Genomic DNA, 26,851 nt, shown 5'->3' on the forward strand with positions numbered 1-26,851 from the left:
TCAGAGATGTACAAGCATATGGAGGAAAACTCAAATAGCTTTAACGATAGAAGTAGTAGAAGAGAGGATTAAAACCAAGCTGTCTGATCCAGCATCATCCTCCCAACATGAAATCCCTCTTCACCTCATACAAAGAAAGATCACCCAACAATGTCTTCAAAGAGAAACCAATAGCACTTCCTTGCAAATAAAAAAATTCCAGCCTCTGGATCTCTAGGATGAGGGATCCATATATAGATGTTTACAGGAGAGTGAGTCATCTTCTAGGATTTTGATTAGTGTCATTTCACTAATAGTTCTTGGTTCCACTTGGAGATTTCAGATCTCTTACTCATCCCTAGGCGAATTCAGAGAGGCAAGTGTCATATCAGCAGTTTCTAGAAGATTCTCTGGGTTTCCACCTAGCAAACTGCTTTTGCCATTTGTCTACTCTCGCTCATTGCACCCTACAGAAGGGATTTCCAGTATGCATCGCACTCCTTGTGTGTAATAGGTGAGATGCATCGCACCCTATGCATGGGGCAGTCTGTATGGTCCAGTTTTGACGAGTTCTGAGTAGTTTTTCATGGAGAACTTCCAAGAGATGATATAATCAACTGACCTTGTTCCTTTAGGGTATGAAACAACAATTTTAGGGGTTTAGAAGCCCTTGGTTTATGGACATATGTGATTGGGGTTGCAGTGCCCAAATATGTCTATCACAGTTGCCCCCTAAAGCATGAGGTCGTAAATATTTTGATGTCGGGTGAAATGCTTTATAATGAGGATCCGAGGTTTTTCAAACTAGAAGGTGACCTATAATAAGATACAATACAATACATTATCTTCATAATATTTTCATGATCTAGCTGAGGCGGACATTCCCATGCTCAGCTTTATAAATTCATATTCATGTACATAAGACAAACAATCGTCTGTGTGGAAGACTGATGATTCTGGTAGAGCCATCATCCTTTAGTTTGGATGATTATCTGTGCAGCTATGATGTATATTTGATGTCTTTATTTTCCTGAATATATCGCAGCCCGGATGGATGAAACTAGATCCGGGGTCTTCAAACTCATTCAATCTTTGCCCAAAGTACAAGTCGATTGATGTGAAAAGATGTTCTGATGTCGAACATGGAAAGACATCGCCTGATTACTAGCCAATGATGTAAGCTGTTAACAGGCGCGAGAGGAATCACCGATATTGATGATGACCCTCAAGGTACTGCAGTACAATTCACGTGGTGTGAATGCATGAGTTGATGTCAAACACCACGTAAAATCTTTCGGTCGAAGATCATTGATGTAAACCTGTCGTCGGAAGTGAGAAACTTGCCATTGAGGCATGCAAGCTTCAAAGTACTGAAAGGGTTGTTCCTAAGTCAACTTCTTGGATAATGAGCTGATGTCGACAAGAAGTGGCCCGTCGTAGGAGGGCCTTAATGAATCCCACATCTACGACACAGAACGGAGCAAATTATTTTCTGGAGGTGAAAACGATCTAATGATATAAGGTTCAGGGAGGCGGTCATGAAAAATGGAGAGTGAAGGTATTGCAGCAGATGCGTCGTTAGCTAGGTTGGTGAATTCTCTAAGCGACTTCTCTTGAACATACCAACGACAATGAAATGGATTGGTAGTGTTAATACCAAGGTGGATGGTACGGCAGATCAATGGTGATATGACTAGTGAATGGAATAACCCAAGCTGACTCAATCATGGTGACAAAGTGAAAGTGTCATGTTTAAGAGCGACCTGCTACCAATGAAGCTATTCAAGTTTTCTTCCCTTTTTCCCCAATCATTGCTAACCAGTACCTCTTTATTTTTGTCAAGCTTGAGGAGGATAACATATGCTTGTTCTATAATTTTCCCTTCGGGAAAACCTGTCGCTATGTTTTAATGAGCCTAGCGACAGTGAAACTCGCTCTTGTCTGCATGGACAAGTTTGTCGCTATTGTTTTAACGAGTTTAACAACAAAGATAACTCGGTCCTTTTCAATTTTAGAGAGTCTAAAATGGGACAGAAAGGAAACTCCAATAGTCCTTTTTTGTAATGAAATCCCTTAAGTCCAAAAAAGTATAAAATAATACGAAACGGATGACTTTGCGATAGTTTTAACGAGCTGAACAAGACAAGCGCTCAATATTTTAGTGTAATAATCCCTCAGGTCCAAAAAGATTAAAATCTAGAGGAGGGATGGCACTTCCAATCGCTTTAATGAGCTGGAGAGGCCAATTTCTCGACAATCTTTTCATATTTTACGAGTAAGATGAAAAGAGCTTAAAGGAGACTCGTTTTTTAAGGAACAAGTGATGTTTTTGGATAGTAACTGGTTTTAGGTAAGGTTTGGAACTTTTCAATCATGGCAATGTAAGGAATGTGGCTAATAGAATCACTCGTCGCAGTTGTTCCTCAAAAGGGGTAAAGAATCAAATGGAGGTGTATGATCTGCTAAAAAAGAGTGGAGGTGATGGTAAGAACACGACCAAGGTTCAAAATCTGATAATTATGTGATCGCAAATATTATTTACTGAAGGTGGGTTCATTTTTTAATAAGCTTAAACTTTGGGGGAACATTTGCTCATTGCTAGGTTTATTTTTTAACGAGCTTGAACTTCGCGTAAAACTGCTCATGGCTAGGTTTATTTTTTAACGAGCTTGAACTTCACGCAAAACTGCTCATTCCAGTCGTATAATAAGGATGTCTCATCAGTAGGTTCATTTTTTAGGGAGCTTTCCCCATGCACAACTTTTCTCCTGAGCCTTTCGTTATGCAAGCTAGGAACGACCAACCTACGAGTTTAAAGGGTTAAGAGTCTACAAACTAAGAAAAGAAATGGTCACTTTTCACTTGCATGCCAAAAGGTTTGCATACCCCTAGGTATAAAGTAGAGTTTCCAGGTCACCATATGGAAGTTCTTGCATTAGAAAGATTGTTCCATCTGCATCGCAGACAAAACACTTCCTTGGCGATGTCCTTCGAAATGGAAAAAGGTGACTATTGTCAGTGCCAATCACATAACCTTTGATGGGGGAATCCTTTTCCAGTCCAAATCAATTTTCCTAAACGGGTAAGGGTATCAGAATAGTCATATTCCTAATAGGAAACCTACCTTATATATGGGTTTTCCTACCGAAGCAGACCAGGGCGCATGCCTCCTGGGTTTCAGTCACAATCACCGAATCACTTGAGATCATCAGGTGGATGGACTGGAGATTGATTAGACATTCCTTGTGCAAAAAGACCAGTTAGGGATGGCATTTGACTAATAGCTGTGTTTGAACTAGGGAATGGTAGCTGGTCAACTAGGTGGACCACTCTGCCTTCATGTGGAAAACACATCACTCGGAAGAGTGAGGAAACGATTGCTCCCATGCTATAAATGTAGTCATGCCCAAGGAGTAGATTGTAATCTAGAGGTCCTTGGACTACCATCATGTTTAGATGAACGGTTTTCCTTCTCAAAGTTATAGGTAAATTTGGAAGGATCCCTAACGGTCGACTAGTTCCTTTGTTGAAGCCTATCAGATTTTGAATCTGAGGCAGAAGCAATGGCGAACCAAGCGCTTTCCAAGCATTTGAGGAAAGGATACTCATAGAAGCCCCTTCATCTATGATAATACCAACCATGATCATTCTGTAAGCTTGTACTATGATTTAGAATGGTGCATTAGATGGTAGGTGGGGTTTGCCTAGTCGATTCCAATCGAAGGAAACGACTAGATTGCTTGGAGGTGGGACCAAATAAACGACTGGATAAACATTTGACGAACTTCCTTCATGCGATAAAGGAATGGGTAGATTTCCACCATGTTCATCGGAGTTTGTGTTTACGAAAAGAATTTGAACGGTGTCGTTCTCATTCTCTTTGGTGATAGTATTATCAGAAGGTGGACCCTCTGAAGACAAGATTGGGTCGACTGTCGTCTCGACCTGTTGACTTTGGTCCAGTGTGGACTTAGAGGGTCTATCTTCAATGATAGGTGCTTCGACCAACAACAATGGTGTGTCAGTCAGATTTTCAACTAGTGATGGACTCGGCAAGAGTTTCTTATATCTAGAAGGAAGTCGTTGCGGCGAGGCAAGATGGTTATCCAAGACTCTTTTAGCTTCGTCTAGGAAAGGAAAATGGTGGAGGGCATGATCGCCTTCGCAAAGTCTACAAGGAAATTTAGATCTTCCTTTTTGTCCATTGACTTCGTTTTTCTAGTTGATGGTGTACTTTCAACATGATCGTCAGTGGTTGAAGACACTAGGCTGTGCAAGCAGGGAGACCAGTCCCTCAGGATCCGTGGGATGCAGGGACAATCTCGATGATAGTGGTCTCTTTTCAAATGACACATGGAGATTTAGGTTTGGAAGGTGCAGTGTGTGGATTTTCGCTAGATGATGCATGGTTGCCCCCTTTCGCTGTTGGCTTCTTCTTCTTCTTCTCCTTCTCTTTCTTCTTCTTCTCAGTTACTTGGCTTTTAGCATTATTAGATTCACCAAGCAAAGAGGAACAAGGAGAGGGAGAAAAAAATGAAGTAGAAGGTGGGGGAGCGAATTCAGGGTCATCTGGTTGCTAATTTGATTGTTGAGGAATTGCGGTGTTTGGAACGACAGAGGTCGAGAAAAGCCATACTGGCAGGCCAATTGTGAGTCTTGGAAGGGACAATTTAGCCATGTGTGGAACACCAACACCCCGCCAAGAGGAGAAAGGACTAGGATGTCCCCCAAGGGGAAATCCTTGATTGGTAGACTCCATTTTCTCAACCTAAGACCAACGAGGGAACAATGACATTATTCTGATTAAAATAAATTTTATGACGCTTTGACACAACTTGCTTTTTCAATTTTTAAGAGTCGAGAAAAAGCTAAAGATGACTCTAGTCGCCTTCGATTTTTAATGAGATTGAAGTGACAAGTGCTCAGATGGACCTTTTCTTTTAAGGAGTCTGAAAAGGAATGAAAGTGACTACTCTGGAAATATAGATAGAGGGATTACCAAACCAATCGCAAAACTGCAGAATACTTTTTACGGTATGGCAATCAATCTTCCCGAATGTTGTGTTCAGTGCATTGCGATCGATAGGGTGGCAGACATGGCTTCCTAAGGATAAAGGATGTAGCCCATTGTGGTCTCCCAATATATACTCGACAGTACGTGGGAGCACAAGTCGTACTGGCACTTATCATCTCAAAGAGGAGGAATCACCCAACCTATGATGAAAGCAATAGTTACCAGGCTTTACGATGCCAGAATACGTCTCTAGCCTAGACTTCTAAATGTTGTGCGTTAGGTTCCAAAGCGTTTTTATGTTCATTGAAGTTTATTTTACAGTTGTTATTTCTTAAGAAGTTTGCCTTTAGGGTTCACATGTGATGTAGATATACAATTCCTAAATATGCAATCTAAGATGATAAATAGTCGTTTACTTTCTTTTTGCAATGAAAATCCTAGCTACTAAGGAAAGAGAAATGAAAGTCTTTCAACATAGAGTGGAGAGCACACACTAGATGCACTTTTCCTAAATCAACTTCAGCATGCAGTTTTAATGCAAATGCACATGCATGTATTGTTTTTCAGTTTCCTTAATGTGAGAATGAAAAAAGGAAAAATAAGTACATATTTGAACTATTTTCTTTGAAAGCAACAATACTAACAATTTTCTCTTTTCGAAATGAAAGGAAGATTAAGATGACACTTTGCGATTTTGAATTTAAAACTGCTTTCGACACTTGAAATACAAATAATTTCAAAATCAAGTACAATGGCAAAAGTGTAATCGACTATCTAAAAGAGAAAGACTTTACGACGCTCTTTTTCTTGACTGAAAACGACAGTTGTGACACTTTCAAATCAAAATACGACATTTCGATTAAGTTACTATTTGCAAAGGAGAAATGTGAATGATGAAAAATACATAAAAACATTCACAATTGTTAGACTCTCTCATAAAACAATAATAAATCCAAAAATAAATAAATTAATTAAATATTCCAAGTTAGGAATTTGTGCCTAACTCTTGGGTTGTTCCTCTAAGATAGGAGTTAGTTTAGGTAACTCCTATATTAGTGTGTGTCTGGTGAGAAATTAATTCAACCAAAGGAGAAATTATCTCAACCAAAAGTGTCTAAGATAGCACGCACTATCTTGAGAACACTATCTCTCATCTATTTATTTGTAACACTATATTCAATTATTTTTATATGAATGAAAGTGAGAGAGAAGCATGAGGCTTCAGCCTTTTTCCGCCCATATTTTGTGTCTGATTTTTATATGTGTTTTTCTGCAATTTGTCTGAGTTAATCTCATTTTCAATATGTGGTATCAGAGCCCACAGTTTTCTCTTGGGATTAAGATAATGAGAAGGTCTATTTGCAGCTATGTTGTTGAGTGTTTTGTGTTATGAGGGTCAAATGCCAAGGTGGATCATGTAAATGATACGGAGAACAACTTGGAGAAGATCAAGAAACATTTAAATTCAGCTTCTGGAAGAACTCTGTTGCAAGGGACACTTCGAAAGCGATCAGAGACACTCCAGAAATGGAATGAGTTATGGGTGACTTTGGATCCAACCACTGGAAAATTGGATTATAGAGTTTGGAGGAATGATTTGGCACCCAAAGGGTCAATAATATTTGATGCAGATATCACAATCACGGTGTCCCCAATTCATTTTCATGGTCTCCAGAAGGCATTGCAGCAATAGATGGTAAAGTACAACTGTCGGGAGTAGCCAATTTCTTTTGCCTTTGCATGTATTTTTTCTGCAAATTTTTCAGGAATATCATCATATTTGCCTCCCTCAATTTTGTGACTGGGAGAATCTGTGTTGCTTCTTTCATCCGTGTCTTTGGGCTTGTCTTGTTTATCTCTGTAAACCTCCCACCATTTTCCCAACCTCTTGGCCATTGTTCCAGGCACTTGGCTCTCAATTTTCTTCCACCTGTACCGTATTTTCCTTGAATATTTACCACGAGTTGCTGATCGTCTTCAGATAATGAGCCTCTCTTAATTCCAGGTTTTAAGTAGTTCTTCCAACTCTCTGCACAGGACTTGGGATCTTTGTCCAGGCCTTTATTTATAATTCTTCGTGATACATGGTTCTATTCTTGTTGGTCGTATTGATTCACTCAGGCATTTAGTGGAGAATCCTGTTCAGACTTGCACTGTTATGATAGTGATGGGGGTAAGGATTATGTTATCGGAAGGAATTCATGGGGTAGTGACTAGGGAGAAGATGGATATGTGAAGCTTGATAGGAACATTTCCAGGAAGGAGCCTATGTGTGGGAAATAAAGTAGCCCAGGCAAGATCATTATTACTCATCCTCTCCGAGAATTAAAATTAACGTCACATGGAGGCACAGGGGAATCAAGGGCATCGATTCCTGGACAGGAAGCCAAAGATCGTACCTCAAAGCACCTAATTCTCCGTCTGTATCGCAAAACAATTTAGCTACTAGAGATTGCTTCTGCGACGAATAACAACTGAAAAATAAATTTGCATAGAGAAATTGAAATTGCAATGAAAATCCATTTGGGTAAAGAAATTGTTGAATCAAAGAGGTAGAAATCACCCAATTCTGGGAGAAACTGAGATCAACGGTCCTAGGACATGTCACACTTTTGGGATTCTGAGATAAATCCTATACAAGATTGTGCCATGAATCGAACCTAAGTTGGTTGCCTATTATGCCTGCATCCCATGCATTACTTCTCGTGGTTGCGTTACTTCCAGTGACACAACGCAAACGCTGAAGGAAAGCATGGAATTGTTTGACTGATCCGCGTGGAAACTACAAGTAATGCTTAAGTTTCATTGAAGCATTGATGCGTTGATTCAAAGCATGTCGTTGAAGTGAATGCCCTCCAACTATTCGATCTTTCTCATCTATCAGTGCGTTGAGCCAGCTTAAAGGGCAGTCTTCACTTACAATTTCGAATTGGTAATTTTCTTCACTGCGCAAAATGACCAAAATGATGTGCGTTGAATTTTTTTATGTTGTTCTACATAACTTCTCCACATGATTTTTTTTTTTTTTTTTTTAAATGTGATTTGACTTTGTTAAAGGAGATCTTTCATTTTTAAAGTGAATCCATAAAGTTCACTTTTTAATTCACTTCATTCAAAAAGGAACTTCATGAAATTCGTTCACTTTTTAATTCACTTCTTTAAAAGGGAATTCATGAAATTCTTTTAAGGGATGTTTTCGTAATGGAGTGATAAGGTGTGACTTTAAATTTGTAAAACTTTTTTGGAGTGATAAGTGGTGGATAATTTTGGGAGATATAAGGAGTAAATAGGCAAGAGGATTATTGCCTAAGGTGCATTATATTTTGTAAATTTGAAGAATATTTTGTGGAGATATAAGTGTATTATTTTGTATTGGGAGTGATAAGGGAAAGTTTTTGTAATTCAAAGTATTGTTTTACTTTGAGAAGGATCATGTCACTATCCATTCAGATTTTGAAGGTGAGCTGTTTCAAAGGGTTGTCAGCTTGGCATTATCATTGCTTCAGATGTACTCAGTGATTAATAAAGATATTATTTTTTTGGTATTGATGTGTCCTAGATCCGCCCGAAATTGAATAAGGGGATCTAAGGTACACTGTGTGTTTGATGGTGCATGTGTTTTATGGCTTCATGTTGTTGCTTATGATTTGTGTCTAGTTTTGATACATAAATGATCTCATTTAACACACATAAAGTTCAATGCAAGCAAGCACAACACTTGTAATAGAATAGCATCAAGGAAGGATAATTAAGCTCAACAAATGCATTTGCGTCACTACAACAAATAATCAAAGTTTTCAACATCGGCATTCTATGTCAACAAACAATTTCACTCAATACAATCAAGTTTATGAATCTGCAGACTCTAGAATTTCAAAGCAATGTCTACATCACTACAATCAAGTTAATGAATCTGTAAACTTCAATGTTTCAGCGCACAATGTACATCAACATTGTTGAACTTGTAATCAAACTCAAATTACATTGAATTGTAAGGGTGCATTCTCGGTTGAAACCGACACCCAAGTCTTGAATTGAGTCAAATTGAATTCATTGTAGTGAATCATTGAAATCATTGTAAGCTTTTTTGGGTGCATTTTCGACAGTGTTCGACACCCTTCCTTTAATCATAATCAAGTGAATGCATGAATTTTAACTCTAAAGCAAACAAGCAACAAGTTCACATCTCCTACAAGCGAGTGTGAGTATTTGCGTCAAAACAGTACAAAGTTCAAACCTTTAAGTGAGCCAAAGTGAAGTTCATTGCAACAACCATCAAAGCAACCAAACAAGTTCAACTCTAACACCAATCAAGCAAGTTGAGATCGACATCAAGCGAGCATGGCTATTCATTCAGTGTGAAGTCATCAAGCGAGGCAAGTGAGCATTTATGCAAACACGATCATCATCAAGCAAGCGTGAATTCCAGAGTTTAAGCAAGAAAGTTCTACAACTCTAGCAATTGTTCTCAGCAAGTACAATAAGAAACAAATCAAGCGAGCGTGCCATTCAAGTCCCATAGCAAGCGAGCTTGATTTCAAGTGAGCAAGTTCAGATGGTGCAACATATTCAGTTGTTAAAAATTCTTCACAGTTTGATCATCTCCAGTGATGAAGACATGGTGCACATCAGCAAAGAAACTCTTGCTGATCTTTCACGACATCTACAACAAACACATGAAACCATTGAGTTTCTTCAACTAGAGTCGCAACTACAAAGAGATGAGCTGCAACAAAAGAGTGCTTCTTCCAAGTCATTCAACCATACAGATGAAGATAAAGATGTTGATTCCAAATCACTCATCCAAACAACATCAAGTGTCGATGTTTTTCATGATCAAATTCAAATTTCTTCCAAACCCATCATCAAGCCCTGGGAAGAGATTCAAAATAACAAGAATCGACGAGGCTTAGGATATGTCACTAATGACACCAACTTACATATCCCAGATTATTCCAAGCCAATTAAGTTTGTGAGTGCAGGATTTCTTGAACAACTCATCTCAGAAGGTTCTGAGAAAATTGCAGACAAACAGAATTGCATGCAACCTGAAGTTCATGTCCAACCGAAATGCTCTCATTGTCAAAGAGCCGGTCATATGGAAGATCAATGTTTTGATCTCCATCCGTGTTGCCATTGTGGCAAGCCCAACCATTCCTCAGAAAAATGTCGCAACCAACAAAAATCAGCCAGATTGAAGATACATTATGAATGGATCGATCCTTGGGAATGGTCATCCACAGTCAAAAGATTGTCTCAGTTCTACAACCGACTACAATCACACATAGTGCAGCCAGCAGTGAACAGATGATGGTACTCTCATGCAGTTGAATGAGGGAGTACAACAATGAAACTCTCCTACACGTGAAGGGGGGGAGTTCAAATATATTTTGGAGAAGATTGTCTCTCCTTTCAGCTGACAAAGGGGGGAAAATGTCAATGAAATTGACAAGTGATTGTCAGACTGAAAGTCTCGACAACATCAGCGAAGTAGCCAGTGGGCATCTTCATCAGCCAGTGGGCATTTGTCATCAGCAGTGAGCATCAACAAATTCGCTAGTGGGCGATTGACAACCAAAGCAGCAGTGAGCAGCTTTCATCATAGCAAAAGCAAAATTGAGTTGTTTTTCGACATCTTCAGCCAGTGGGCGATCATCATCAGCAAATACGCCAGTGGGCATTCATCAAATTGTGTCAGTGGACACCGGATGCTGTTTTCAAGCAAAGGATAGTTGGATCCTTTTGTGGCTTGGCACGTGATGGAGTTGTCAAGCAACATTCAGAGATGAATCAGGCATGCAGCTGATTCATGTTCTCTTCAGATTTGAGTTTTTTCCAGCATCCAGTTTTGGCGGTTTTTTCAGGCAATGTTTTTGAGGATCAACATGAGAACTTGAAAGATGGTTCCTCATTCTTATTTTGGATTTATCATTGAGGGGGGGAATGTTAGACTCTCTCATAAAACAATAATAAATCGAAAAATAAATAAATTAATTAAATATTCCAAGTTAGGAATTTGTGCCTAACTCTTGGGTTGTTCCTCTAAGATAGGAGTTAGTTTAGGTAACTCCTATATTGGTGTGTGTCTGGTGAGAAATTATCTCAACCAAAGGAGAAATTATCTCAACCAAAAGTGTCTAAGATAGCACGCACTATCTTGAGAACACTATCTCTCATCTATTTATTTGTAACACTATATTCAATTATTTTTATATGAATGAAAGTGAGAGAGAAGCATGAGGCTTCAGCCTTTTTCCGCCCATATTTTGTGTCTGATTTTTATATGTGTTTTTCTGTAATTTGTCTGAGTTAATCTCATTTTCAATAACAATTCCTTCTGATGGATGCTGAATAATGCAAAGGAAGATGGTTTCAACAGAGATATATTGATCATAGACAACAAAACTACTGAATAAAGTTGAAGATAATGAAGAAAAAACCAAAATCTGGAGGCAGAAATAGTCTCATTCAATCATTGCACTTGTAACACAGGGAAACAGGGATGCATCTCACCTGCAACACACGGGAGGTGTGATGCATCCAGGCTGCCAAGAAGAGACAGTGCGATGGTCCGGGGACGAGACTGTGCTTGGTTTTCACTCACAGTTTGCAGCTAAGTTCAGGGATTTAGGCTGAGTTAATGATTTTCAGTAAAAACAAAGTATAGGGGCTGATCTAATGAGGTTATTTGAGCTACCATCAGGGCACTTAGGATGTTTTCAAGCTAGATGTTTAGTTCATAAACCAACCCAGAGATTGACTGAAGCAGCATTGATTTACTTTGCAGTTGCATAGCAAAAGCAGTTTGAAGGCTAGCTGGCTTTACTTTAGGCTTCGTCTGTGGTTTATAAAGCAAACAAAAGTAACAAAACAAACAAACTATTCGTTCCCTAGTGGAGTCGCCATTTTGTTATTGGGAAAACTAGTGTCCATTTAGAGCTGCTAGTCCCACTAAGACAGGTAGTTATCTTAGAAACAAACAAACTAAAGTCACTTGTGTTTTCCTTTATGAGAGATAGATGAGAGAGAAGCAAAGAGTACCAACCTCAATCTTTCGCTAGTGTCTTTGCTCGTTTCCTCTCCCCCTTGATAGAGATTTCGCCACTCCTTTCTCGCTTGTCCCGCTTCAAAGAACACCTATGGAGTCAAAGCAGCAAAATACCATCAAAGCATAGAGATCTATAACCATAAACAATGTAGGATCAGATGTACATTAACCATATAAATGCATATACAAATACAAGATTCAGAGATGTACAAGCATATGGAGGAAAACTCAAATAGATTTATCGATAGAAGTAGTAGAAGAGAGGATTACAACCAAGCTGTCTGATCCAGCATCATCCTCCCAGCATGAAAGCCCTCTTCACCTCATACAAAGAAAGATTGCCCAACAATGTCTTCAAAGAGAAACCAACAACACTTCCTTGCAAATTACAAAATTCCAGCCTTTGGATCTCTAGGATGAGGGATCCATATATAGATGTTTACAGGAGAGTGAGTCAGCTTCTGGGATTTTGATTAGTGTCATTTCACTAATAGTTCTTTGTTCAACTTGGATATTTAAGATCTCTTACTCATCCCTGGGCGAATTCAGATAGGAAAGTGTCATATGAGCAGTTTCTAGAAGATTATCTGGGTTTCCACCTAGCAAACTGCTTCTGCCATTTGTCTGCTCTCACTCATCGCACCCTATAGAAGGGATTTCTAGTATGCATCGCACTCCCTGTGTGTAATAGGTGAGATGCATCGCACTCTATGCATGGAGCAGTCTGTATGGTCCAGTTTTGACCACTTCTGAGTAGTTTTTCATGGAGAACTTCTGGGAGATGATGTAATTAGCTGACCTTGTTCCTTTAGGGTATGAAAAAACACTTTTAGGGGTTTAGAAGCCCTTGGTTTGTGGACATATGTGATTGGGGTTGCAATGCCAAAATATGTCTATAATAGATGGGCAATCAATTTATAGGATTGCGAGCAAACTATGATGCACTTGATCAAATTTCGATATTGTTATTGCATTTTTCTTTGTGAATTTTTAAAATATTATTATTGCATTTTTCTTTGTGAATTTTTAAAATATTGTTATTTCATTTTTCTTTGTGAATTTTTAAAGTACATTTTTTTATTGTTTTTATTTGGTTTATGTGTTTTGTTAATTGTTTTTTTTAATGATGAATTTTGGATTTTGATTTTACGCTAATGCAATTGATTTTTTTTTTCGCAGGTGGAATGAGAACCAATTATCGATTTTTCAATTCTTTTGGGAATGAAAATCAAAGAATAAAATTGATTTCAGAATTTTTATTTTCCTTATTCAAAAACATGAATTTTTTTTTATTGAAAATAAAAAAATGAATTTTTTCTTTTTCCTTTTTTTAATGAAAATCTAACATGATTTTTCTTTTATTATTTTTTAATTATTTAAAATCAAAACATGAATTTTTATTGAAAATATTTGTGATGTTAATGAAAAACATGCAAGAAAATAAATCAAATTCTGAAAGATTTTAAAGTCTAACAACTTTAAAAAATGCAATCAAGAACTTAAAAAAATGCAATCAAGCTTGATTTTATTTCCTAGTTTATCCTACTTGAAAGAATATATTTTTTAAATTTTATATGAATGTTTCCAATGGAGCCGTTTACAGATTAGAATTTCTAGAATGTTCATATCCAAATTTGCAAAATGTACCTGATTGTGCATGAGGACATGAAAAATCATTTTTGCAAAGATCTCTTGAAGAACAGATGAATGTCGTAGCGCAATCGCGTTTCGATACCAGTGCTCAATATAGTCCTTATGCTCCAAAGAATGTTTAATCTGCATTCTAGATCCTTTGTCCATAAACGGTTAATATAGATTTTTTTATTATTATTAAAATGATATGTAGCTAAATGATTTATGCATCTACATGATTTAATCATGCATCTAGGAAAAAACTGAAAAAATATGAACTCTAGAATGAAAGCTAGTTCCTATGCACACTTCTCCGACAACTGTGCCAAAATGTTGAGGCAAATTAATTACCTATCATTTAATTGTCAACTCGGGGGTTTCATAAAACTTGTGAAGCGTGCATGCACTGTTTATGCTAGAAATTAACTTTCAATTTAGATCAATCTAACTACAAAACCAAATAATGACAAACCAAATCCACCTATTCTAATTCAACAATCAACTCAAGATAAATTATAGTACATCGTGCAGAATTGAAATCTTAATATTTCAAACTTGCATGAATTGAAAAGCACACCACTCTTTAAGAAATAAAAGCAAAAACAATCATTCTTGACCTCTGACACAGGAAAAGATATGAAAGAAAATAAAAACAAATGCTCTTAACTTCTAGGTAAAAAGCAAATAAAAACAATCACTCTTAACCTCTCACACAGGAAAATATATGAAAGAAAATAAAAACAATTGCTCTTAACTTCTAGGTAGAAAGCAAATAAAAACAATCAGTCTTAACCTCTCACACAGGAAAAGATATGAAAGAAATAAATCTTAATCTATGAAAGCAATAAATCTTAATCTATGAAAAACATCAAATTTCACACATTGTAGGTGGCCAAATCAAAAGCATGAGAGATGGCAAGTTGAGAGGCTCCCAGTGCAAGCATTACCAATCAAGGTGAACATCACTCATGAAGATGGTGCTAAATCTAAATTCCATTCATAAGTAATATTAATTTTCCACCTGAGTATCTCCAACTTTACACATGCCTTTGAAAGGAGAAGACTCTCCTATTTATACAAAAACATAAGAAGCTACTTCATAATTGGAGGTCCATTATTCTCTCCCTAGATCCCTAGAAAATCTCATAGAGTTACAACTCAAATAGGTAATGATGAGACACATATCCTCTTTGACCTTTATCCAAATCTTCTTCCATATCTTGAAGATAATTCGAATTTGAGTATTGGAGGCCACATAAGGGTGCCTTGGAAGCTTCCAAATGACCTACACATGTCATGAAACTCAAACCACTTTTAAGTATTAGCAAGTATATCTCATTTTTCTAAATTTTAACAATTTAATTCACTTATAATACTAGAAATCCTTAACTTTTGGAAAACAAAAAATGGAACCCAGATAATTATGAAAATGGAGGCTAATGAATGGTTATATGGTCATGGAGTTGTGACATGTGAGTGAAATGGTGGTGATAAAGGTGAAAGTGGATGATATTTTGAATACATTTTGGAGACTCTACATTAAGTAAGCACATGCAAAAATCATTAAATCGTGATTTTCATCAAGAAACAAGGATTATGGAATTAAAACTAGAGAAAATACAAATAATGACATATTACCACAAAGCATTGAACATGTTTCTCTCAATAGCATAATGCGTAAGCAATCCTTTAATTAAACATTCAATTAATTTACAAAAACATTGATAAATTCATTACCCATTGGAATTCTGTATACAAAACTATAAAACCTCTTTCTATGATGAAGTAAATGATCATTCCTACAATTCTATTGAGATAACACTATGGTGAGGATTTATACCATACATCATGAGTTGAAAATCTTGACTAGTATCATGATTATAAGGATTATTTAGATTTGAGCTGGAAATATTTTCCCAAATATGGATGGAATATCACTCATGTGTTATTCCAATATCCATGAGCATCCATAGCCTTAATATATTCACCAAACCATCATTGAACTTGCTACAATCAAAGGGCTAGTCACTAGAAAAATTATGGGTTGAACCACTTGTTGGGCCGTACAATGGGTATAAGTTTACTCTTGATTACACTGTCTTTTTCCTCCTTTTTATGCATTTGTGCCCTGATGTAGTAAGATGTTGATAAAATTTTGATAAGAAATTAATGAAATTTCTTTTGATATGGTTTGACTAAGAAAAGCTAACTTTCGTTGTTTTTATGTAGAAATTGGCAAAGGGAACAATAGTTGTTCAAAAGTTTGAACCACAAATGCTAAACAGGGGAAAGGAGCATGTCTTATGCGGACGAATCAAGGAATGAATCAAGAGGATCAACGCAAGTTGGAATGTTGTCTGATAATAGCATTTAGTTGTGAATTCCTTGGGATCTCCCGATCTTGAGGAATCACATTTATCTCTTTTACTTATGATTATAAAGGGGAACTTCTCGCCCTTTTGAAGGAGGTTGTAATTTTAATAGACAGAACATGATTTTGAAGAGCACAACGCGTTGTAATGACATTTGAAATTGATTATTAATACATAATTTGAGTTGTTGTTCACTTGTGATATTCTAAAGTAGTTAAGTAGTATTCGCTGGCGGCTTGGGCTCGATCACTGATGGATTCCACTGCTATTCCCTGTGCTATACTTTTACTTTTCCTTTACTGCAAGTTTAATTATTCTGTGTTACAGTTTGACAGATGATTTACTTTCATTGGTGTGGAATTCGTGTATGTATTTCATTACTTCTGTCAATTTATTTCATTTATTTATATTGTGGATTGAATTAATCATTAGAATATAGTTATTTCCTGTTCATTACAAGATAGAGTGGTATTAATTGGATTGGATGCTTTATTCTTATGCAGTAGTTCAGATTCAACTGAAAGAGCTCTGTTATTGCTACAGTGCACTCAGTTGATGTGATTGCAATTAGGATCTCTTGATTAAGATTGAGTCTTGGTTTTGATTAAGGTTGAGTTTTGATGCTTAGATAGATTATTTTCCTTGAAGTTACAAGCTTGAGATTTATGATTTGATCTGTTTACTCTTGTATTGAATTTAATAAATTATCTTAAATCATTACTCTCCATATATATAGCATTTTCACATATTGTGTACACTCTTGGAACAAAAAGACGTACCTAGGTTGATGATTAATGTGAGGAAATTAAGAGTTTTTGAAGACACCTTATAGCACCCAACATTTTGGTGTCGTTGTTGGGGAAAGTGTTGCCATTTCACAGAGAGTGATGTATGTTTGATAGTTGCTGCTGGGAAAGAATTGGGTATTAAAAATGGAAGGTAATAACCTGCATACGAGTAAGTAAAGTTCTTGCTCCCTTCCCCGCTTTTTAGCACAATTGGGTAGGAATTGAAGTAGAAATAGAAATTTGATGTTTATTTGCTGTGAAAGAATTGGGTATTAAAAATGGAAGGTAAGACCCTGTGTAGGAGTAAGTAAAGTGCTTGCTCCCTCGCCCACTTTTCATCACAATTAGGTAGGAATTAAAGTATAAATATAAATTTTGTGTTTATTTGCTGTGAAAGAATTGGGTATTAAAAATAGAAGGTAAGAACCTGCGTAGGAGTAAGTAAAGTTCTTGCTCCCTTGCTCGCTTTTCAGCAAACTTGTGTAGGAATTCAAGTAGAAATGAATGTTTTTATTTTTTCATGAATGACTAAGAAGAAACAAATAGGAAAAGATACAATTCCTCCATCCAAATCCAAAAAATCCAAGCGACCGGTGACCCTTGGACAATCAACCTTCATTGACGATATCATAAGAAAAGTCGAGTCTCAGTCATCAGTAAGAGCTCGAATTGTTTCCACAAGAAATCCTATTGTAACCCTTCAGGTCACAGGATCACCATCTGCAGCTAATGCTGAGATTCACAGCAGGACTAAACGGTCTGAATAGAGTTATCAGAACACTAAAAATGTGCAGTTTAGCCTTTACAAGAAGGGAATTATTGCAATCTCCATGAAGGAAGAGGAGAAATAGGTAGTACAGAAAGGACTAAATCATCAAAACCCAAATCTCCTCAAACAGTGGTTGAACAGAGGACCCCCAGTGTTCCGAACCAAGGAAGTGTTGTTAAAATCATTTTACAAGTCTCTTCTAGCCCCCCCAGGAACAAATCTCCAGCTCCAGAAATCCCTGAAGAGTATTGGCATATTCTTGACCAAATGGCCAATAATCAGTGTTACACTAAAATTTGTCACCATGACTATTTGCAGTTAGTATGGCTCCATCAACTGTCATACTATCCTCCTTGGCAAGTCTTATACCTCTGCTCCTCATGTCAAAGTCCAAAAAAGAGAGAAAGTCCTTAAAAAGTCAATTAACTCTGGTTACACAGTTTCTCTTAACCTTACCTGCGTGTACGCACCCCAAGTTCACAATACCTGCGTACTTGTATGCTCTGTCTGTAAAGGGGTGGGTGCGTACTCCTGTAAAGGTCAAAAGGCGCGAGTTTTACTTCAAAAAAGTTACTTGTGGTCGATTCTAGAGCATTCTAGAAGTTGGTTTGACGTGTATTGAGCGCCTCCAGATGGTTCATGTATCCCTATGAAGGAGGAACTTATCCCATCAAGAGGGGAGCTATCCCATTCAAAGAGGTGCTTATCCCATTGATGGTGTACCTGATTAACTTCCTCCAAAGTACTATAAATACAGGCATTGGGCCAGAGGGAGGGGAGGTTGAAAGCTGAACATTCCTAAGGGTAGATGCTGCTGAAATTAGGACTCCCTTATAGAGCTTGAGAGGAGAGATTCCCATCCTTTCTTAGCTTCATTTGGAAGTGGGTGAGCTGATCAAAGTAAAGGAGAACTCTTGCTGGACCCTGGGAGGGACCTGCACAACACCAAGGCACTAGTTGTAATGGTTTCTTTTGTTTCCACTTAATACAATTAAGCTCATTTTTCTCAACAAGTTGTTATACATAATTTGTTTCATATACTCCTTGGTATTTATGATGAATATGTTTTATTTTATGAGTTATTCAGGTGCTATGTAATCGTTTGCTTGTTAGTGAATGCAGGTTTCGAAGAGAAGGAGGAGCTCATCTGGATCGGAGAGGCTGGACTGCTACAAAGCGTTGGACTAAAGGTATGTTATAAACACCTGATTGCTTGTATTCTAAATGCATATTTAGGGAAAGATAGTGCTTAATTGTCTTGTTTGTCACTAGAAAGCCTTAGCTTCTAGGGAGGTCGGTTTTGTCTGCAAAATTGACTCTTTCCGCATGACAAAATGGCGACTCCACTGGGGAAACCATGGATTTGATTGATTTCTCTTTTGATTGATACTTTGATTTGAGAAAAGTCGTTTTCTTTCTGGTTTTTGGCTGATTGACTGTAAATTTGGGTGGAATAGATTAGGGTTAAGTTAGATTTTATTTTTCTTGGTTTTGCTAGCAGTATGCACCCTCTGCGTTAAGCACAGTGCGTACCTGTATGCACTGCAGCTTTGTACACAGAGCGTACACGCACCTGTGCAAACAGGTTGCCTGCGTACCCTGTCAAAAGTTGAGAAAATTTCACTTGTTTCCTTTTTGCCTCTTAGATTTTGTTTATAATTTGTTTTTGTTGCCCAGATCCACTGGTTACCTGTCAGAAGTCTTCATCTAAGCTTGTTTCATTAGTATCAAGGGTTTTAGTGAAATTCATAGAAGTTCTAGCCCTAGGGTTTGATTTTTGCATTGGTCCTGTAGTGACTTTGGCTTTAGAAGTTGTAAAACCTTGGATCTCCCTGGTCTTTTCAGTCTTCTTAGGAGTCGAACCTTTCATAAAATCCACCTTTGTGAGAAACCTACCTTTGTGTTGTCTCTTTGTGGAATTTCGAGAAAGCTTGTTGGTTAAAGCTGTGAATTTCATTCTTAAGAAAAAGAACAAAAGATTTTGATTTTTGTTTTTGACTGGTTTATGATTCTGCATGAACTAGTCCTTGGTTGAATTGTAACTGAGTAAAACATCCCGGAATTATATTTTGTAGGCTTTTGCCTCATTAGATTTTCTTTTAGGTGAATTTCTCTTAGATTTGCTTTTAGGTAAAATTGAGTTGATTTGTCATAGACTTGATTTTTGTTAAATAGTTTTACATGCTTTGTTAATATAGGAAAAAATACAAAAATCTCTTTTGAAGAAAAGTTTGTTTTAGTAGCGTTTGAAGTCTTTGAGAAGAGAAAGGAATTTTCATGAAATAATTAGTGGTCATGTGTTGTATGCTTTGGAAAAGATAAAGAGATTGTTTCTTTGATTTTCGTTGCCAAGAAAGTTGTCTTTATATCAATTTTGCATTCTCCAACTCTCTTAGCTAGGGAATTCATTGAAAAAAGAAAAATAGTATAAATCATCCTAGGTGCATTTTTTTAGTGGATTTGAGTCGAGTCTACACACCATCAGTTTCATCTCCACTACCTTTTGTCCTAAAGAAAAGCCATAAAAATTAACGCTTAAAGTAAAATTAATTTAGTAACTTTTTATTTACTAGGGCTTTGAAACACCAATATAGATCAGGCTAGTGTCTTGGAGTAGGAGAGTAATTAACTCTCCAAGACAGCAAAACCAAACAAGTAGCTCATCTTGTGGTAGGATAAATCCAGCTGTTACATTTATGCTCTGGGAAAGCTCCTCTTAAAGGAGAAGCACGAGATCGTGTCTGAACCAGTGAGGGGATCAATCCTCCTTCATTGGGAACGACGCCAGATACGCACGTACTGCAAACGGTAAACCTCAGATTATTGTCGAGGATCCTAGGGTCACTTGTCGGTAAACCTTAGATTATTGTCAAGGAGCTGGCAAGGGGATTGAGCTTGATACTCTGCCCTTGCGTGCTATCGGATCGTAGACTGTTCCCCCAGGTGTATTTGTTGCTGTTGGTGACCTTAGTGGCCATTATCTTTAGGATTCTACCCAAGGTGACGGTGGAGGGAAGATCCCATTGTACCTGGAGCAGACGTCAGCTAGACTCACTTGGATTTTCCGGGGGGTTCACTTCACTCGAGACGGTTAAAGTGGAGGAACTTGTGCCAGTATATTCATTAAGCAGGTTGTCGGGGTAACTGTTCCACCCGCCACTTCTGTACTGAATTCGACGATGTTGGGCTTCATCACCAACTAGTGTTTTCGGTTCGGAAGGCTACTGTTTGTGTATGGTTTGATGCCCTAGATTCTTTAGGCGTGTGATTCGAATTTGTTTGGTTCTTTAGAGACTTTAGGCGGTTTGCTTTGAGATTTTACTTTGTTTGCGTGTGCAGTAGTTAAAAGTTTTTAACTGTGGCTGAATTACCGAGATAGTCCCGTAGACTTCGGGGCCAATCACCTGAGATTGTAACCGTGGCCGATTTGTTGAGGAAGTCCCGTAGACTTCGGGGCCAACCTCCTGAAGACGTCCCGGATCATTACGAAGGTTTGAAAGTCCTTGTAACTCCTAGTGGCAGTAAAGTAGGTTCACCTGAAGAAGGAGAGTCTTCATTGGTAGTTCATCCTGATTACCAAAGTCTAGAAATAGGTTATAATCCCGAAGCTATTGCAGTTTCCGAGCTTGCTGGTAGTTTTTCATCTACTAGTGATATAGGCAAAGAACCTGAGATATCTGAACCTGTAACTCCAACTTCTAGTGCTCCTGATTCACCTAGGGTAGAACGAGTCATCACCGAAAATCTTCCTTCTGGTTTGATAGCTATTGAATAACTTGCTCCAAAAGAAGAAATAGGCGTCCCTATCCTTGAAGATCAACCTACTATTGATCTAAGGGAGCGTGAATCCATTTTTTACAGTCCACCTAGAAGTACTACTTGGTATCTTTCGTTAACTAATTATTTGGACAACTCAGGGTCAAGTTTTTCTCCACCTCGTACTCCTTATCTGCTTGGAGGTATTTATACTCCTGTAAATATGTCTGGTCAGTCGTCTATGTTTACTCAATCTCCTGAATCTTTTTTGTACGGCGGTCCTTCTGTTCCCTCTGGGTATCAATCACTTTCTAGTACGTTTGCGGGAGCATCTCCTCAACCCATTGAACATGGGTTATTAACTGGAAACAATGGTAACAAACCATTGGGTGTAGGAGACATTTACATGATGTCAGGTTCAATTCCCAGTTCTCAACCTCAAGGTGGCCAGTTACTGCCTGGGGGGCAGCCTCAATTAACGCCTGGGGGGCAACCTCAAGGTACACAAATTGCGTCTGGGGGGCAACCTCACGGACAGTATGTACCCGTGGTGTAATACATTCCTCAAGGTCAACCCTAGCCTCAATATGTACCCCAAGGTCAACCTTAGTATCAATTTATACCTCAAGGTCAACCCCAGTATCAGTACTTACCTCAAGGGTATCTACCACAAGGTCAGTACTCGAGTCAATGTTATCAACCACCCCAAGGTCAATCTTATGTTCAAGGTATGGGAAATGTACCTTTCAATTATCAATCCTACCCTCAATCCGGTTATGGATATCAATATCCTCAACCTGTCATGGGTCAATACCTCGGAATGAACATAGTGTGGGATCCATCGCAAGTTCAATAGGTATTGCAGCCAAGTGTACAGTTGTCATCTCAAACTGGACAACCCTTAGTTTCTGGTTCACCCCAGCAACCGGTCCAGTCTAATTTTCAAACTTCTGTACCTTCGGTAGTTTCTCAGTCTGGGCCTATTGCACCTAGTACTCCATCTCAAACGACTGCTACAACTACCACAACATCTGTTCAGTCTACCACACTTACTTCTGGAGTATCAACAGCTCCGGTTTCTACTGTCTCTGTAACTACTCCTCAGACATCTTTACCATTTTCTAGATCTACAATTCAAACTACGGTTCAGATGCCTGTAGGACAACCTGGTTTAAGTACGGTTGTCACTAGTCAACCACAATTCACTTATCAACCGTACCAGGGATAGTACCAATACGGGCCTGCTGTCCAGTAGCCAGTTTACCAGTATCAACCGTATCCTGGGTACACTTATCAACAACCACAACAACCCCAGTATGGTCCGGTTAATCTTGGTTTTTCGGGAGGATACAATATCCCGAATGCGATTCCTATTCCAAGTTATCCCGGATATCCTCCTCCTGGGACTGGTCTTGTGACCCAGACTTTTAGGGATCCTAATCGGCAATTACCGTTTATCGCAACTTTGGATTTACCAGACTTGTCGTGCCTAATGAACGATCCAATAAATTATCTTCCGTTTTGGCCGCCAATGCCAAATAAGTTGCCCAGTGACATACCCAAGTTCGAAGGTAAGTCTGGAGATGACCCGTCGAATCATGTGATGACTTACCACATCTGGTGTGCCTCTAATTCCATCTCGGATGATTCGATCCGCTTACGTCTTTTCCAGCGTACTCTCATTGGTCTCGCGGCCAAGTGGTACATTGAGTTACCACGGGCCTCTTTTTATAATTTTAGCCAGTTAGCTACCTCGTTCTTAACTCATTTTCAGTTGCCGGTCAGATATGATAATGGCACGGAGTTACCAACTTCATTAAAACAATCGATGTCCACTTATATTTCCGATCATATTCATGAATGGAGACGTCGAAGGCGATTAGTGAAAGTTTTTATCCCGGACCAAATCTTAGCTGAATGGTTTGTTAAATCATTATTACCAAAGATTACTGAAGACGTAGCTAAGGCCGGAGTAGTTACTGAGGAGCAAGTGATTGCTCAAGCGCACTACCTTGACTTAGTTTATACTCAGTCAGGTACGTTACACAAAAAGATCCCAGATCTTCCTAAGACAAATCAAATCGCTGCTGCTCCTTCGGGGTCTCATGCCGCTGATGGCATGATTGGTACAGTGAATACTAAAAGCAAGAAGAAATCCTCAAAGAATTCTTCTCCTATTATAACCTTACGAGACTCCCCGACAGGAGAATCTTCTGTTGATATTCACATTGTAGAGTCATCTACGGCTAAATCAAAATCAGGTGGGAAAAAGAAAGGTAAGAAGAAGAATAAAGCAGACAAAACTCTAAAGGAGAAAACTGAAAAGTTGGAAACCAATGACGAAAAGCGCAAACCTCGATATCCTTGTCTTATTTGTGAAGAGGATCATTTTACAAGAGATTGCCCTCATCGGGCCGAGGTTGTGAAAATCGTCAAGGGTTCCCCAACTCCTGTTGTTTTGAAAGATCCATTTCCAAAGCAGGAGAGTAAGATGATAGGTTCTTCCTCGAGTGCCAGTGAAGAACCCATATTGATGATGTCTCATGTAAGGATTTCGACTCGACCGCAAGATTATGGTAGTAAAAGTCCTGTTGATGGCAAAGAAGCAGGATCTTCTCATTCTAATCCATCAACCTCAGCTCCCGGTTCCGATCCACTACAGATCGAGAAACCTAACCCGGACTTAGTAATCAAACCGCCCGCCAAGGGTGTACTTCGAAGGTTTGCTTTCAATCCACATGCGAGAGCGGCCCAGATTACAACATTGTTGAGGATTTAGCTGTTTCACCCTCAGTAATGTCAGCTTTGGAAGTGCTGCAATCATGCCCAGCACAACGAAAATTACTTTTGTCGGCTATAGGAGCTGTTGATGTCCAGGACCCGAACCTAATAATCTTTGATCTAGAAAATAGTACACCGTGTTTACCTCATCAAATGGCTTTCCAGATCCCAGTGATAGTAAAAAACAGGCCTATTCATCAGACTGTAATTGATGAGGGAGCTTCCACGTGTATTATGTCGATACAGTGCTGCAGATCGCTTGGTTCTCCTTCACTAAATCAATCCCCGACAATTCTTAAGGCCTTTGATGGCCGTGGGTTCCATCCGTTTGGCATTCTATAGGATTTGCCTATAGGGGTTGAAGGAAAAACCGTTAGTCTAGATGTGGAGGTGGTTGATGCCCCTCTAGACTACAACCTTCTCTTCGGTCGAAGTTGGTCTTACGCTATGACAGTGGTCGTTTCATCGGTCTTCAGAGTAATAAAGTTTCCACATAATGGCAAGATCGTAACCATAGACCAGCTGGCTTACTTTTCATCCGACCCAGCCTCTTCAGAGAGTATCCAGCATGTCGGTAAAACGACTATCCCTTATAAGGATGTTGGAGTAGGATTAGTTAAAGATGCCAGTTTACTGGGAACTTTTCCTTTTCCTCCAATCAACGCCTTGTCTTCATTTGCATCTATTCATATGATTACATCAGATACCATTGTTTATGACGATCCTTGGATCGTTCCTTCTAAATCTGAGATAGACTCATTTGGTGATGCTATGCCTTTGAGTCCATATGAAATTGCCTATGCAGCCGTGCAGTCTTTTACCGACCCAAGTTCAACCAAAATCGACCAAATGAATGTGGTCTGTGAGGAATCACTTTTCACGTCAATCTCGGAGTTAATAGCATTTCCCGAAGTTGTGTCATCTGACGAACAACTTTCTGAAGTCCTGTGTGTAGACGATTTACCATGGGAAGATCTCCATCATAGATCTTCATTTTTACCTGAGGATGATCGTTTTGAAAACGATTTCTCATCAATCTTTACAGCTGAATATGTCAAAGAAGCTCAGAGTCCAATGAAACATACTGATTCAGAGCTAAATTTGGGAAACATTTCTCGCACTATTCCCATTGACATTTCAGTCAAGCCCGGAATTGTTGAGCACATTCATATAGGTGCCTCGTGTTCAGATGACGAAGTACAGACATACAAGGCCCTATTTCAAGAATTCCACGACGTGTTTGCCTGGTCCTATGAGGAAATGCCAAGAATTGATCCCGCGATTGTTGTTCATGAGATCAAGACTTACCCGGACGCTAAACTCGTCCGGCAATGTTTGCGTCAGATTCACCCATGAAAAGCGGCTGCAATAAAAGCAGAAGTTGAGAAGCTGTTGAAAGCAGGTTTCATTTATCCGATCCGTTAACGGATTGGGTATCGAATATTGTTCTGGTTAACAAAAAACAGGGAACAATAAGAATATGTATTGACTATAGGGATATCAATCGAGCTTGTCCCAAGGACAACTACCCAACACCCTATATTGATCAAATAATTGATGATTGTGCCAGCAGTGAAATATTTTCCTTTATGGATGGTTTTTTCCGGTTACAATCAAATCAATATTCTACCTGCCGACCAACCAAAAACGGCTTTCATTTGTCCATGGGGGACATTTTATTATTGCAAATTACCTTTTAGGCTTAAGAATGCCAGAGCCACTTTTCAAAGGGAGATGTCTTATGCGTTTCATGACATCAAACACATTGTGCAACCGTATCTCGATGATTTGCCCGCTCACTCATTACATCGAGCTGATCACCTTGTCCATTTATGCGCAATCTTCATGAGGTGTAGGCATTATCGTATTCAGTTGAACCCACACAAATGTTTCTTTTGTATAGAGGTGGGACGATTGCTGGGATTTGTAGTTTCAAAAGCTGGCATTCACGTCGATCCCTCGAAGGTAGAAGCTATCATCAAATTGCCTCCTCCTTCGAGTCTTCGCCAACTCCAAAGTTTGCAGGGGAAAGCAAACTTTTTACGATGATTCACTCCTAACTACGCTGAGATTACAAAGGGTTTTACCCGGTTGTTGAAACAGAATGCTCAATGCTCTTGGGATGAGATAGCTCAGAAATATTTTGATGCACTCAAGCACGCGTTGACCCATGCACCGTTGCTGCATCCTCCCAACTACAACCAGGATTACTTTTTGTACCTCGCCGCCGCCCATTCCACCATCGGGATGGTCTTAGTTCAGGAAGACGAATTCGGAACGGAACATGTGATATATTACCTTAGTTGGACGTTAAACCCAACTGAGCTCAAATATTCACATGTGGAGAAATTGGCATTGGCAGCCGTTCAAGCTGTCCAACGTTTTCGTCACTACATTCTACTCCGTAAAACTATAGTCATTTTGGATTGCAACCCTATGATCTACATTTTGACTAAACAATTGCTAGGGGGCAAGTACTCTAAATGGATCGTTATCTTGCAGGAGTTCGACTTGGAGTTTGAAAAGTCTAAGTCTAAGAAATCCTTAGTTTTTGCAGAGTTAATGTGTGACTTCCCGCGTGCTGACACAGAAACTGTGGCAGAGGAACCCATTGCGGACGAATCTTTGTTTCTCATCAGCACTTTAGATCCGTGGTATGGGGATATAATCGTCTATCTCCAGACCCAATCCTTTCGGCCCGAAGTTTCAAAG

At 38.7% G+C, this 26,851-nt stretch overlaps 1 pseudogene; it reads right to left on the reverse strand.

The window, feature by feature from the left end:
* Positions 1-1,284: 1,284 nt before the first annotated feature.
* Positions 1,285-26,851, reverse strand: part of LOC149245130 (protein rough sheath 2-like) — a 173,381-nt pseudogene continuing 147,814 nt past the window's right edge.

This window comes from Pinus tabuliformis, chromosome 7 (genome assembly GCF_031772625.1).
Source record: "Pinus tabuliformis cultivar Carrire ecotype Pingquan chromosome 7, CPIR1, whole genome shotgun sequence".
Classification (NCBI taxonomy): domain Eukaryota; kingdom Viridiplantae; phylum Streptophyta; class Pinopsida; order Pinales; family Pinaceae; genus Pinus; species Pinus tabuliformis.